At 39.5% G+C, this 13,750-nt stretch overlaps 1 protein-coding gene across 1 annotated transcript in view; it reads left to right on the top strand.

The window, feature by feature from the left end:
* The window catches only part of LOC134504781 (nicotinamide riboside kinase 2-like), a 256,317-nt gene that overhangs the window by 93,194 nt on the left and 149,373 nt on the right, over nt 1-13,750 (top strand). The window lies entirely within an intron of this gene.

The raw sequence follows: 13,750 nt of genomic DNA, 5'->3' as shown, positions 1-13,750 counted from the left end.
AGTGTAGCTGTTTTTAGAAAATAGGTAGATACTGACTGTCTGGATAGGGGATTAGGCTGGGGATTAATGAAAACGGAGACTTTACCCCGACGTTCCGCTTTGGACAATTAACAAAAGACTGATTTGGTTAAAGGCTGAAATTGGGCTCATCATTATAAATTCAGGATGTTTATAATTTTTGGTTGAAGACATGCCTGGGGAAAAAATGCAACATGAATAAAATAGAGTATGGTGGTGCCTCTGTGTTCTTGTCCAATAAAGATACATCTTTCAGTAAGAGAGGTTAGTTCCATGAATTCAAGTGGAGGAAAACAAACTACATTTAGGACCCCCTAAAATCTCCCCAATATTCAAAAAAGGAAATAGGATTTCCCGTAGCTGGATGCCCGCACAGTAGAGGAAATTGTGGCATATAATCAAGGTAGTTGAAATTTTCCAGCTAGAAAGCCTGGTATTTCTATACCAGTGTTCCCTGAGCTTGGCAACTTTAAGACGGGTGGACTTCGACTCCCAGAATTCCCCAGCCAGCATGGCAGGCTGGGGAATTCTGGGAGTTGAAGTCCACCCGTCTTAAAGTTGCCAAGGTTGAGAAACACTGTTCTATACTGCTAGCATACAGATATGGGTTCTTAGCTTTTAAAATGCTGCTAATTAAAAATATGCTTGTTTCTGTGCAAGAGGATTTGATTTTTGTTAATAGGTGCAAGGGGAAAAGAAAACTCTCCTCCAAATTATTATCTTGAGATGAATATTTCTTTATGTAGAAATTAACTAAAAAATTCTTGGCTTCTTCAGCTGTATGAGAGACCGTCATCTCTAAACTAACTAGAACATCATAGAAGAATTTGTTTGCTTCGAGTAGCAGAGTTGCATGCTTGGTTTTCTGGTGTGCTTTAAATGGGGAGACTAAATGTAACTGGTTAAAACTTTGCTTTAAATGTCTACATAACTAGAGCTGTCAGTTGCAAAAAAAGTGCTTTGCATTTCTGAATATAGGCAATAGGTGTTTCTGGAAAGCTTGTAAACAATAATTGCTTTTGCTCATAACTTTTCAGAGTATACTAAAATTCCATTTTAATATATAAATAGTCAAGAACTTCTGGATCGATTCAGGAGCCATCACCATCCATTTTGTTATAGAAAACAATAAAAAGTACACTTTTCCTTCATACCCACTAGATGGCAGCTGAGCATCAGTGATGAAGATTTATTTTCTGAGTTAGCCAGAGGGATTTAAAGAGAATAGGTTTTAATGGAGAAGCAAGTTTAAATCCAGCACTGCAATAGAGTCTATCTCTAACCAACTTACACAGTACAGACAAGAGAACAGCAGATAGAGATGACAATATTTCGTGCAATTCTCCAAAGATGGCTACAGCTTTTGTTTTACTTCAGAATTTGATAGTCTGAGACCCCAGGGCCACGCAGAGCCCAAAAATCTGTCATCCAAAAGACACTGTTGCCCAGTTGTTAATTCTAAGATGGCACAAGAAGAATGCTATTACATATATACAAATATTCCTAATAACATTACCATCATCATAAATAAGGGTATGCAATTAATTTTATGTGTATTAAAGTTCAGTGAAATAGAATTGCATTTCCTTCCCCCCCCTCCCTCTTTTCTTTCTTCTGGCATGGTCTTTTTTGGGGTGGAGTGCACCCTTCCAAAAGGCCAAATGTGGTTTTTGGTCTGAAAAACACTTGCCTTGTCCTGTTTTTGGTGGAGGCTGAATATCATCATGAGTAGATGTGTGTCAGAAAGCTCTGCTCTAAGGTAGTCTCTCCCCAACTAAAATAACTTTTAGAAGGAAAGACTGTCAAGGAATGAAGCCAGCTGTGAGATAGGTGGGCTGTTGAGCCCTGAGCATTACAGTTTCTCCAGATTTTACCTTGACCTGAGTGACTTCTTCCCATGAGCTGCAAAACACATCTTTCACTGGCTCGGTCAAATGCTTTGTAGCTGGGAAGGGTAGAGCAGCCGTGCCAGAAAAGAAGGTGGCAGCCTTAACAATTGCTGTTCTTGTTTTGTTTGGGGCTTTCATTTTTATAATTCTTTATGCTCAGGGCCAGACACATGGTTTCCATGAAGCACTACTGTAAAAACAGAGGGGGTGGTCCTATTTACTTAAACGAGAAGATTGAGCATGCATGGTTAGCATCATAATACTCAGGACAATGTGGAAAAAAAATGTCCAGACTGGATTAGTTTACTATTTGTGTAGGTGTTGTGCCTGGGTTCAGGAGCGTGTGGGAAAAGTGTGTGCCATCCTGGCTCTGTAAATACAGTCTTCTTATGGACAGGAACAAATACTTTGAGCTGGAGCAATTGAAAAGACTCCATGGATAGAATTACCCAACTCTGCAAAATAGGGCAAAGGAAACAAGATTTTGGAAGTTGGGAAAGCAGGCTTTTCATCTGTCTGAATTAACTGGCAATTCTACAAAAGCCCATTCTTGTGATGGGCAAAATGTGAGTTGAGAGAGTGTGCTGCAGACCATCACTGCATTTCTCCCCCTCCCCCCCCCCCCAAAAAAATTAATTGCACACTTCCATGTTTCTGTGGTGGTTCATAGCAGTTGGCTATTATGGCAATGAGTATAACTTACTGGAAGAGTACCAGTTTTGTGCTCAGAAAGTCCCAGATTCAGTCTTTGGCATATGGAGGTGGATGAGCAAAACTCCTGCCGGAAATTCTAGGGAGGTGTTGCTACTCAACTTTGAGTTAGATGAACTTATGGCTGATTTGGTATGCAGGTTGCCCAGCCCTGGTTTTGGAATGCTGTGCTTGTAGCCATCCATTTGGCATCTTCCTTTAACAGCATGTTTCCTGACTCATCCCGCTATCTAGAGATGGTGGGCTTCAACTCTTATAGTTCTATTCATTGTATCCTTTCTTTCTCTCTCTCTCTTTTTTAAATACTCCCCCTCCATACTTGTCTACAAGCAGGATTTTTTAAAGGGAGAGGAAACTCAATTAGCAAGCATCCACATGAAATCATCTTCTACTTTTTCTTCATTGAAAGTGGATGGAGGACTACCATTAACTTTTTTAGGGAGAAAGTATAAATAATGTAGTTTTGGGTGATGCTATGATCTCCAACTATCAAACTTCAGTAATTTTATTTTTCTCTCCTTAGCAGATTTACTTTTGGAAGGGAAAAAAGAAGTGGTGTGGGAAGGGTCAAATGGATGATGATTTCCCTTGGACCTGTGAAGTTCCATGAATGGTCAGCTTTGCCTTCATTTTCTTATTCTTGCTATAAACCTTAGCCCTGTTTATTTGACTTAATGGAAGCATTAGCAGTCTTTTCAGGGGAATAGTTGTGCATGTGCATGGCCTCTCTCCCTGCATGCGCAATCTCACCTCCAGGACCTCATGCAATTTTAGGTATACTTGCCTAACATTTTGCAAGTTTCTGATAGGTTGGTAACATTTCATGAGGATTTGGCCATGTGTGGGACATGACACAGGACAATGTATGTTCTCTGACTGCTGAGGAGAGCTGCCATAAAGATACATCTGCTCCAGTGATCCTTTTGGTTGATCCTTTTGGTCTCCCTTGTATTGTTCTGCTTTACAATACATATGTTTAGAATGCAGAGATGAGACAGGGAAAGATTTATTAACCTATGCAGCTCAGCCTCTTTACAGACATCTAAGGAACAGAACGCCTTCCAGTTTACTTTTAATTTGCCCCAAATTCCACAGCCATTACTCAACAACAAAAGAGTTTGAGGCAAGCATCTTTTCCCAGCTCCTTTTGTTAGGGATTATTTCTCCTGCCCTCTTTTTAAAAATTAGACCTTTAGTTTTTGTTGTACGGTATTGCTTTTCTCATTAATATTTCCCGTGCTGCTTTATTCAATATTTATTTATTTATTTTTCGAATCCAGTCAATTATTTGTGAACATAATACAGATGCATTTTAGCAGATTTGAATTATTTGAGCTAATAAATCATTCAATTTCACCCTACTAGTTGTTGTTTTCTAAACTGGCCATAGTTTTTCTTCATTTCTGATAATATTCTAACCTCATCAAAGCCCCCAGCAAATATTGGTGAACTTCCAGATTTGAAAATTCAAAAAATATTGCTTGAAAATCTGAAGCAAACATCCACCATTAGACTTGAAAATGTTTTGGCACTACCACTTTTCCCTTTTCCTCTCTTTTATGTCTCTGCTTTTCATCATTTCCTCACATTAGCATTGATAGAGGCTTTCTTTTTTCTTTGGTTATGGCATATGACTGCAAATGCGGTAAAATGAAAGGAATAGGAAGCGGTTCTTGCTAGTTGAGAGTTAAAGATGGTTTTTGCAAATAATGCATTCTGACCTGGTTCTCATGCTGAGCCATGGTTAATTTTAATTGTTGAATAAACCACATTTGGCTCAGTTTTTTGCAAGCTAAACCAAAACCAGTCTTGATCAGATTGCAGGTGGCAGGGTTTGAACCTGGAACCTTCTTGAAGAGAAGATATATCTCCACCGAGCTGTGGTCCCTTCCTTTCAGTAATTGCGAAAGGTCTATTTCATATCTACAAGACATGACTCTCCTATAGCAACATGGAGATGTGCAATGACCTGCAAAAGTATTTTAAATATCCTATCATTTAAAATAGAACAGCATATCTGCAGCTCAGGACTGAACTGTAGAGTCCTTGGTGCTCCCTGAGCTTGGTTGTTTGCTTGCAGACATTTCATTACCCAACTAGGTAACATCATCAGTCGCACTATCCTATCATTTTCATTTTGACGTGTTTATGAGAATTTATTCCTTTCTACTCATGACATAAACTTAATACTTGTTTTATGCAGCATTTGTTCTACCAGAATGAACGGCCCAGGTTTTATAGTGTCCTGTTCACACATATGATCTTTGGAACTTCCTGTACTATATCTATGTTTCTCAATTCTGCTGCCTTCCAAATGTGTTGAATGTCAACTGCGGTAATATTTCAGCCAATGGGAGATTCTCGAAGTTAAGATCCAAAACATCTGCTGGGCATCACATTGGGAAAGGCTGTTTTTGTTACCAGTTAACAACATTTATCAAAGTGATATTTGATAAATGATCAAAGTGATATTTTAATATAAAGTTGGAAAGTGAAGTTTGGGGTGAATTTTGCTGTTACTACTTGTCTCTTCGTTGAAGTCATCTAGTTTAATTTCATTGTAAAGTTCTCCCAACATTTCAGTCCTACACCATGCAGTCCTACACCATGCAGTTTAGAAGATGCCTCAAAACACATTCATTCATAACTTGAGTGAGTTGTCCTACTTTTGCCCGTTGGATCAAATGAGGTTTACGGTCCTTAAAAAATTCTGGCGATTAATAGCAACTCATCAAGGCTTTTCATTGATTAATTGGTGAATCATCTTTCCCTTTTTTCATAGTGGCTAAACCTCATCATGCTTGTTTGGCAGGAGGTATGAGATAATTTGTCATTTAATAAACAATATTGCCTTTCATTCTTAGAAAAGTCATTTAATTGTCTCTTTTCTGTTTCTTATTACAGTGACACATCAGGATCTTATATGGCCTCAGAGCTCCTTGGAGGGTCTGAAGTTGAGCAGCAGAATGGCCACCGGGTAGAGTAGGGTTTCAAACTTGTGTTTACACAACAATTAAGCAATCACGCTTGAAATCCTGGTCACTTCACTTTGAAGATGTGGTTGCAGAGTCGGAAAAGGACAACTCAAATTCTCCTCAGAGGAAAGATTACAACGGTGGGGGGAAAATGAACCAGGAATCTGAATCTGGATTAACTCTTCTTCTATATAGCTAAAAATAAATAAAGTTAGGCATGGTATGGAGGAAAACGGATAGAAGCTATTTTATTTCCCTCACGTAGGGTAAGAACCAGAACTCATCCAGTGAAATGGTGTAGTGAGAAGTTCAACAGAGATAAAAAGGAGCATTTCCTTTTCCTGGACATAATTGAATTATGAAATCTCCTTCCTCAAGCATATTTTCTCTACTTCCTTGACTTTAAAAGAGATTAGACCAGTTAACAGAGGCAAAGGCTTATAATGGATTATTATTATTATTATTTCCTACTTTTTAAAAATATACTGCGGTCAACTCAAGGTGGTGAACAAACTTAATACTCCTGCCTTCTATTTTCCCTACAACAACCCTGTGAGGTGGGTTGGGCTGAGAGAGAGGGACCGGCCCGAGGGCACCCAGCCGGCTTTCATGCCTAAGGCGGGACTAGAACTCTCCTACCACGCCTGATTGGCTCTTGGGCTGAGAGAGAGGGACTGGCCCGAGGGCACCCAGCCGGCTTTCATGCCTAAGGCAGGACAGGAACTCACAGCCTCCTGGTTTCTAGGCCAGCACCTTAACCACTACACCAATATGTGCCACAATGGCTATATACTGGCTGTGTTCACACATCACACGATGCCGTACTATTGTTTCTTTAATTTTGATTTATCTTGGGTAAAAACAACCAGTTCTGATTGGTAAATTGTGGCCAATGGCTTAACATGTTGTGCAAACTGAACCCATTGTTTATTTTTTAATAAAGCACACTTAAACCACATGTTAGCATGAAGGGTGAGCTAGTTTTTATCCCTAGTATCAGAGGAATGTGTTTTAGTGACCACATGTTAGGCAAAATTGCCCCTTCCTGCTCGTGGTTGGTATATCTTCCTTGTGGGCTCCAGCAAGGTCATCTGGTTGGCCAAACTGGCAGGGACATGCTGGAGTGTACAGGCTTTGGATCTGATCATGATGGATTCTTCTTATATATATTTGAAAGTAAAACAGCCCTAAGCTTCCAGTATTCAGAAGGAGACAGTTGGATAATGTTATCCCTGCAACTTCTTATTGTTCAAGTGAGCAATAAAACTGACTCTAGTTTTCCTCTATGTGGAGGTTCATATATTGCACTAAGCATAATATAGTTTGGTTTTGGCCTGGTTTGAACTTACCCATTATGAGTGTTCTGTGGCTTAGTATTAGCCATATTCTGTGACACGGTATTAGCCACAGAATATGGTTGATGTTTGTTATGGTTTATTCAGGCATTGCAGTTTATTTAGTAAACCATAGTTTAACAAACATGGCCTTAGTAACAAGGCCACTTGCTGTTTGCCTGAGAAAGTCATTGTAGGAGTGTATGCTTTTTTGTGCTCCATTTTTTTATTTTCTAAACAAACATTTTGTGGTTTACATTAAATTCTAGTCTGTATAGTGGTATTGTTATTTAGCTTGGCCCTAGTTCTACAAAATTTGGACCTACATAGAATTGTGGCCAGATGGAAATACTCAAATAATTACCTCATGTAATTGGCCCAGGCAAAACTTCATTCCTTCTGCAGTCAATAAAATGTACATTAGAATATTGCCATGATTAAATCTTAATAATTGGGGATTTTTAGAAAGTGCTTATATTTATGAAAACTTCAGATTCTTGGCTTGTGCTGACTCACATCCTACTCCTATGAATGTCTCCTTAAAAGGAAATCCTGTAAACTTCCTTGCAGTTGAGTTACAACTAAATGTGTGTAGGATTGCAATCTTAGGCTGCAAATCATCTACAGGTAGTCCTCATTTAGTGACCACAATTGGGACCAACAACTTGGTTAAGTGAAGCGGTCGCTAAGTGAAACCACAACTCTGCTTACCATCTCACTTCAGCTTTCCTTTGCTTTACAGATCTGCAGAGGTCATAAATGTGAGGATTGGTTGCAAAGTTACTTTTTTCATCACCATCATAACTGCAAATGTTTGCTGTCTGAGGCAGTCACTAAATGAGGAGTACCTGTACCTATTTACTTGGGAGTGTGTAGATATGGTTCTTGTAAAAGCATTGAAGGGGATCTTTTAATGGGGAATCTTATATATGAGTCTTTTTCATGTGGATTTTGCATACATGCATACATACACACTCTTGTAAACTGCTGAGGGTCCACGTGGAGTCACTGGTGTGCAAATACTGTAAACCAACATATACATAAAGCTAAAGAAGCATTTATAAGAAATATGGCAAGACAACTATGAATAACTTCTTTGTCTGTTTCCTGGTCACTGAGGATAACAGTCAGAGTAATAACTCTTTAGTAGATTTGGTTTGGGTTTTTTCCCCCCAATCTTGTAGCAAATTATATTTGTGTTAGTTCTATTTTAATCCAGAAAGATCATTAACAAATTACAGTTTGTACCAGGAAATCTGAGATTCTGAGTACAGAAAATATGCATTTTAATAATTGCTATTAAACACTTGATGCTTGATCCGAAGTGTTGACTTCCCTATTCCCTCCCCAATCTCAATTGAAGGAGACGGAGTTTAGGAAAACATGCCTGAGTTACAGTCCTCATTTCAACTGTCCCATTGAAGACGGCAGGTAGAAGAGCTGCATGACTGTCTCCAAAACTTTACCAAACATGGAAAGAAAGCCTATCAGGAAGATATCTAGGAATCACTTTCTTGTTTGCTTTTCTCCCCTATAGTTGTTGCTAGAAGGAATATCGTAGATTATATCTAATAGTCATTGTAAGCAGACCCCCCAGTTCTTTTGCACCTCCTTTGGAGCTTGTCTGCTTGCTGATGGAGCCTACAAATGTGTGCAAAGAGGTAAGACTTACAGGGAAGTGAGTTGAGAATTGCAGCCTAAAAACACAAGGATTGTTGTGCTAGATGACAATCCAGACACAGCATTTTTCTTATTGCCAACTACAACAATGACAGCTATTGTCTTGTGTATATATAAATGAACCTGAGGAACACTGTGTCCTCAGCTATGTCATGGATTTTTTAAAGGAAAAAAATTGAACAAATTTGGTGGGCTTGGCATCTTCATGCAGACCAGCATCAGATAATCAGTTAACTGGAGAGAATTATTGATCCCCAGCTCCACCTGGTGCTGCTTCTCCTGACTGTTACTGTCTATTCCAGTTGTTGCCTCCAACTAGTTTGCTTTCTCCTTCTGGAATAGGATGAATGGGAAATTTGACCTGGGAAGGAGACCCAACAGGAGCTTTTTTGCCCATGGTTCCCCGAATTCTAGAGCTGCACCCTTGGGTCATATCCTTTCCCTTCTATATTTCCAGAGTACAGTAACTGAACATGTTTCAAAGATGGTAGATCAAGTGTGATGAACTGATAGCCTTCTAGATGTTGCTGAACCCAACTCCTAGCCACTCTTGCTGTTGGATATGCAAACTAGGACTACTGGTAGTTGCAGTTCAGCCACATTTGAGGGCAACATGTTCTCTACCCCTGTGGAAGATGAAGGGTAAGATGGCAGTTAAAATTGGCTGGGAATACTTAGAGGTCTCCTTCCATTACAACCGGAGGATACCAAATTGGGGAAGGCTAGACTAGGGCTTATTACAGTTAATGAGCTAGAATAGGAAGGGGAAGTTGTAAGGCACATCCAAATGGTTCTTCTCCAGCAATTTCTTCATCCTTCCGAGGTACACTCACTAAGTGGATTTCAAAAGAATAAAAGGCTGATTCATCCAGGTTGGGGGGAATTTCTAAGAATGGTTGATATGTGTTCAGTGTCCAGTTTGGTGCTGGAAAAAGGATGAATATTTTCCTGCACAAGAGACAGGGTAATTCAAGTGATCGGCTGCACATTATTACAGGCATTGTCCTTAGTTATGATTTTCCCAGGCATATTTTCTCAGGAAGCAGGGGATGGGGGACAAAAAAAATGGAGGGGGGCTAGAGGTTGGTTATAAGCAGAAGGTGAGCCTTCTTCAGTTTCACACCTGATTTTATTTTTGAAAAAAGAATGCTTGGAACTTTTGCATGCTGTGCTGAAAGGAGGCTGGTGAATGTGTGGAACCAAACAAATGGGCATTTGGAGATCTCTTACTTCCTGAGGTTTAGCAGGTGAAGCATTAAAAAAGAAGGGTCTGCCTGGAGCACAACTACTACTCCAGATTCATCACATTTGCCTTCTATCTTGCCTGCAGCCTCATACAGTTGTGCTGACATCTGTCTACTGATAAGTGATGCGGGCTCCAGCAGTCATTAGAGTAAGAAATTTTATTGGCGGTGTTGTGATGACGTGGGACTTATTTCTGAAGTTTGTGTTTTCCAGATCTAACATTTGGGAAGGGGTGAAGTGAGTAGAAACTTTCCATTTTGTCATTTAGAAATGTCACTCATAATTCCAGGTCCATTTTGTCATTTAGAATGTCACTCATAATTCCAGGTCATTTGTCCCCTTCTCCCCAACCCAAAAAGAGGATATAAAGTATAAGAAGCTCTTTTAGACCAGGTTAGATTATTTGCGCATGGATCCCCATTTTCTGAACCCTGATTGCAGAGGGTCTCTGCAAAAATTGACACAGAAGATTTAGCTTGCGTACATGGGCATCTACAGCTCTTTTGGCTTTCATCAAAATAATAAAAGTGTTGGGCCATTTCACTGCAAACTCTGTCCCTTTTGGATGTGGGTGCATTGTCACAATGTATACAACATTACAATGACACAATGCTGCTTTTGTTAGCCTGACTGGTTCGAACCTCCTGTGGAAATAGCTGCTTGGGCAGCTCAACTGTATCACCTAGGTGATCTGTACAGGTTGGGGCTCTTCAATTTGGTGTGAAGAATTCTCTGTGAGGTCTCGTGATGAAGCATACTTGTTTTTGTGAGTTGCTCCATTTCAAAATAGAAAAGCAATATAATGATACGATCAAAGCAGCTGACTCCATTCTTTCCACACCCAAGAAGATTGCTAAGAAAAAGCAAAGACGAAAAGGGGGAAATTAGAACATTCTTTCCATAGCGTAACAACGAAGCTTAGAGTAACTTGGCTGTAAAATGGATCAAGCATTTGACTATGTAAGAAGGCAGCATTTCAAAGCTGCATCACACTTCAAATATACCATCTTGTTATCCTGGTAATTTGGGGGACGATTTTTCTTTCAGAAAATTAGCTTCAGTTTGCATAAGTTTAATTTATTGTTGTTGAAATTATTATTGCCTTCCTGTATAGGTTGCCTCTCAAATATCCAAGATGGCATATTAAGTGAGATTGATGGGAAAACAAGGGATTTAGGGGAATTATAATCCAAATTATTTTTAGGGGACTAGATTTGCTCTCCTAAGAATTAAACCTTATTGAATTTACTTGCTTCCATGTGAATGTATGATATAGTTTTTGAGGGTTAAGGGTCAAGACACAATCCTTTATACTGTTCAGGTTTCAGGGCAATACATTACTGGATTCATACAACATTTGAAGCCATCTGTGTTTTAACCACTGTTTGCTGAGTTAACCACAGTGGCTAAGTTCGTATAATACCTTAAACCAAAACAAAGCAAATCACGTTGTAGCTTAGTTTAATCATGACTTCTCTTTGTTGTACAGGAGTGGGGTGTTGGCAGCTGGCTTTAATACCTGTTATAAAATTAGTGTATGAGACTTTGAACAAGCTGGATGGCCTTTAACAAGCCAATCTCTGTATCTGAGACATCGTTCTAACCTGCTTGCAGGTATATTGTCCAGTCTGTTGATGGGGTAAATAGCCTTTTAATAGCCAAGGGCCACACTTAGTGTTTCATGGGGGTTATGGGCTGCAAAGTGGGTGGGTGGGGGTCACATCATTTGAGGGTGGATGGCGTTTCCATTGTTTTTTTCAAAATGGCTTGCCCTTCTGTAGTCATCTGTTTATCCTCACAAAATTATGGGAAATGAATAAAAAAATGCTCTAATGTTTTGACCTCCCTAGATTTGCATAGGCCAAGCCTCTGGTGGCTGGGAGATTGCTAGATCTACCCTCCACACATCCCAAAGGAAAATCCTTTAGCGCTTAACTGCTCCTCACAGAGTATCCAATCTAGCCCTTCATTAGTTGTGAAATGTGATTTTACTGAAATCGGAAGGATTTGACATATTTTTTAAAGAAGTTCACTTGTGCATCTGTTGAGAACTCTTTAAGGATAATGCATTTTTAGTGCTTACTGATTTATTCTTTTGTAATCCCTGTCCTCCCACATTTGAGGAAAATGAATATTCAAATGGCTTTTCTGTTGGGGCTATTTCTTACATTTCTATTCCACTCTTCTCACAAGACGGTTGCAGGATTTGTACATACGGGACCCCACAGTCTTGATTTTTGATACGAGATAATCCTAACTCTGATGAGTTGTTACATTGCTAAATGTAATGGATTTGAACCCAGTTCTCTTTGCTCTTCAGTCCAACAAATATGAAATATAGCAGATATTAAAGTGGTTCAACCCACATTGCATTTATTAGTGCTGAAAAATCAACTTGTCTTAAGGGAATTAAATCACTGTGCTCACTCTGGAGACGGGTTGTCCTGTGTATGTTTAACACGTGCAGTGTTCTTTGTACTGTTGCTTGAGCCAGTATGCGTTTTTCAAGTTCATTCCCGAAAAATCCCAAAGTCATTCCGAAAGACCACTTATCTATGAGCTTTGCTGGCCTCAACATTTATTTAAACTCCGTGAGCGTCATACTGCTATAAGTACAGCTGTTTATCATGTAGAAAGCCCTCTACATTTTTAAAGAGTGCTTTAGAACAGAAGTGCGTGATGACCGTTGACTGGCACGGTGGGACCTCACTTATACAAAACAGGCCTGTTTAGGACAGGGAAATGGGTGAGGTCAAGGAAAAGCTGAGTTTAGACACAAGCTAAATTTAATGACATGCAAATGTAATTAAAATACCACTGATTAAACACTGTAATGAGTGTAAAAAGATGAACAGCGATTCAGCATAGTCTGCAGGTTTGTGAAATCAAGATAATATGAGGAGTACCTGAGGTTTCTTAAATTGCTATCGTCGTCAATTGCTTTTACCCTCTTTTCCATAAGAGTAGCTTTATTAACAATGCTGGAGTTGGGCAGTCATATTTAAATAAATGGCCAAAGATTATTCCAGCTTTTTCCAACCTGACTCACACAGATATACAGGGATTGCGAATTGCAAGGGGCCCAGCTAGCAAACTACAGGGATATTAGCTGGGCCCAATGATTCCAGATTCTGAAACGTCTTCGTTTTTTATTTTATTTTACGCCTCTTCAAACTGTTTGTCCTGACCATTAAAAAAATGGTACTTCTATGAATCTGGTGTTGCCACAGATGAAACTGTGCGAGTTTTTGTTAACATCCTTGCGCCATTAAAAACGAAAAAATATATAATTTCTCTTTCCCTGGGCTGCAGATGATTCAAGTTACAACTTCCTGATCCTGGTTTCCTCTCATTGTTCCTGTATTGCTTGTTGTAGTCATTACAGGACTCAGAGTTGCCACATATCACTATGTACAGTAAGTCTTTGCTGTAATTTGATCATGCCTCTTCTTGCTTTCCTGTGACACCCACCTCTGCCATGAAATTGCACAGCAATCTATCACTTCCTATTGGCTGCCTAACATCGATGACAGCAATGTACTTGCAGTGAAGATTTAGATGCCAGTTTTATGCAGTGGATTAAAAACAAGCTTTCAATGGATTTTCCAGCTTTCTGCATCAATGCTAAAGGGAGAAGTGATCTAATGCAGAACATAACTTTGTCTTGTTGTCCAAGTTTCTTGGATCGTATGCATAATGCCAGCATGGTTGTTTTATTCCTTCACGTGTTCATGTACTTCGTATGCCAGTGAGGAAATCTGTTCACTGTACTAAGTGACTTGGGCAGTGGGAAGTCAAGATATTTTTGTACAGTGCTCAGGGAGCAATGTAGAACATTGTCAATGGGACTGAATTTGCAATGCTCTAACAGACTGTATGAACACCATCCTCCTCCGAC

This window comes from Candoia aspera, chromosome 13, assembly GCF_035149785.1.
Source record: "Candoia aspera isolate rCanAsp1 chromosome 13, rCanAsp1.hap2, whole genome shotgun sequence".
In the NCBI taxonomy this organism is placed as follows: domain Eukaryota; kingdom Metazoa; phylum Chordata; class Lepidosauria; order Squamata; family Boidae; genus Candoia; species Candoia aspera.
The sequence above is the reverse complement of the archived record's forward strand: the minus strand, read 5'-3'. Positions and strand labels throughout refer to the sequence as shown.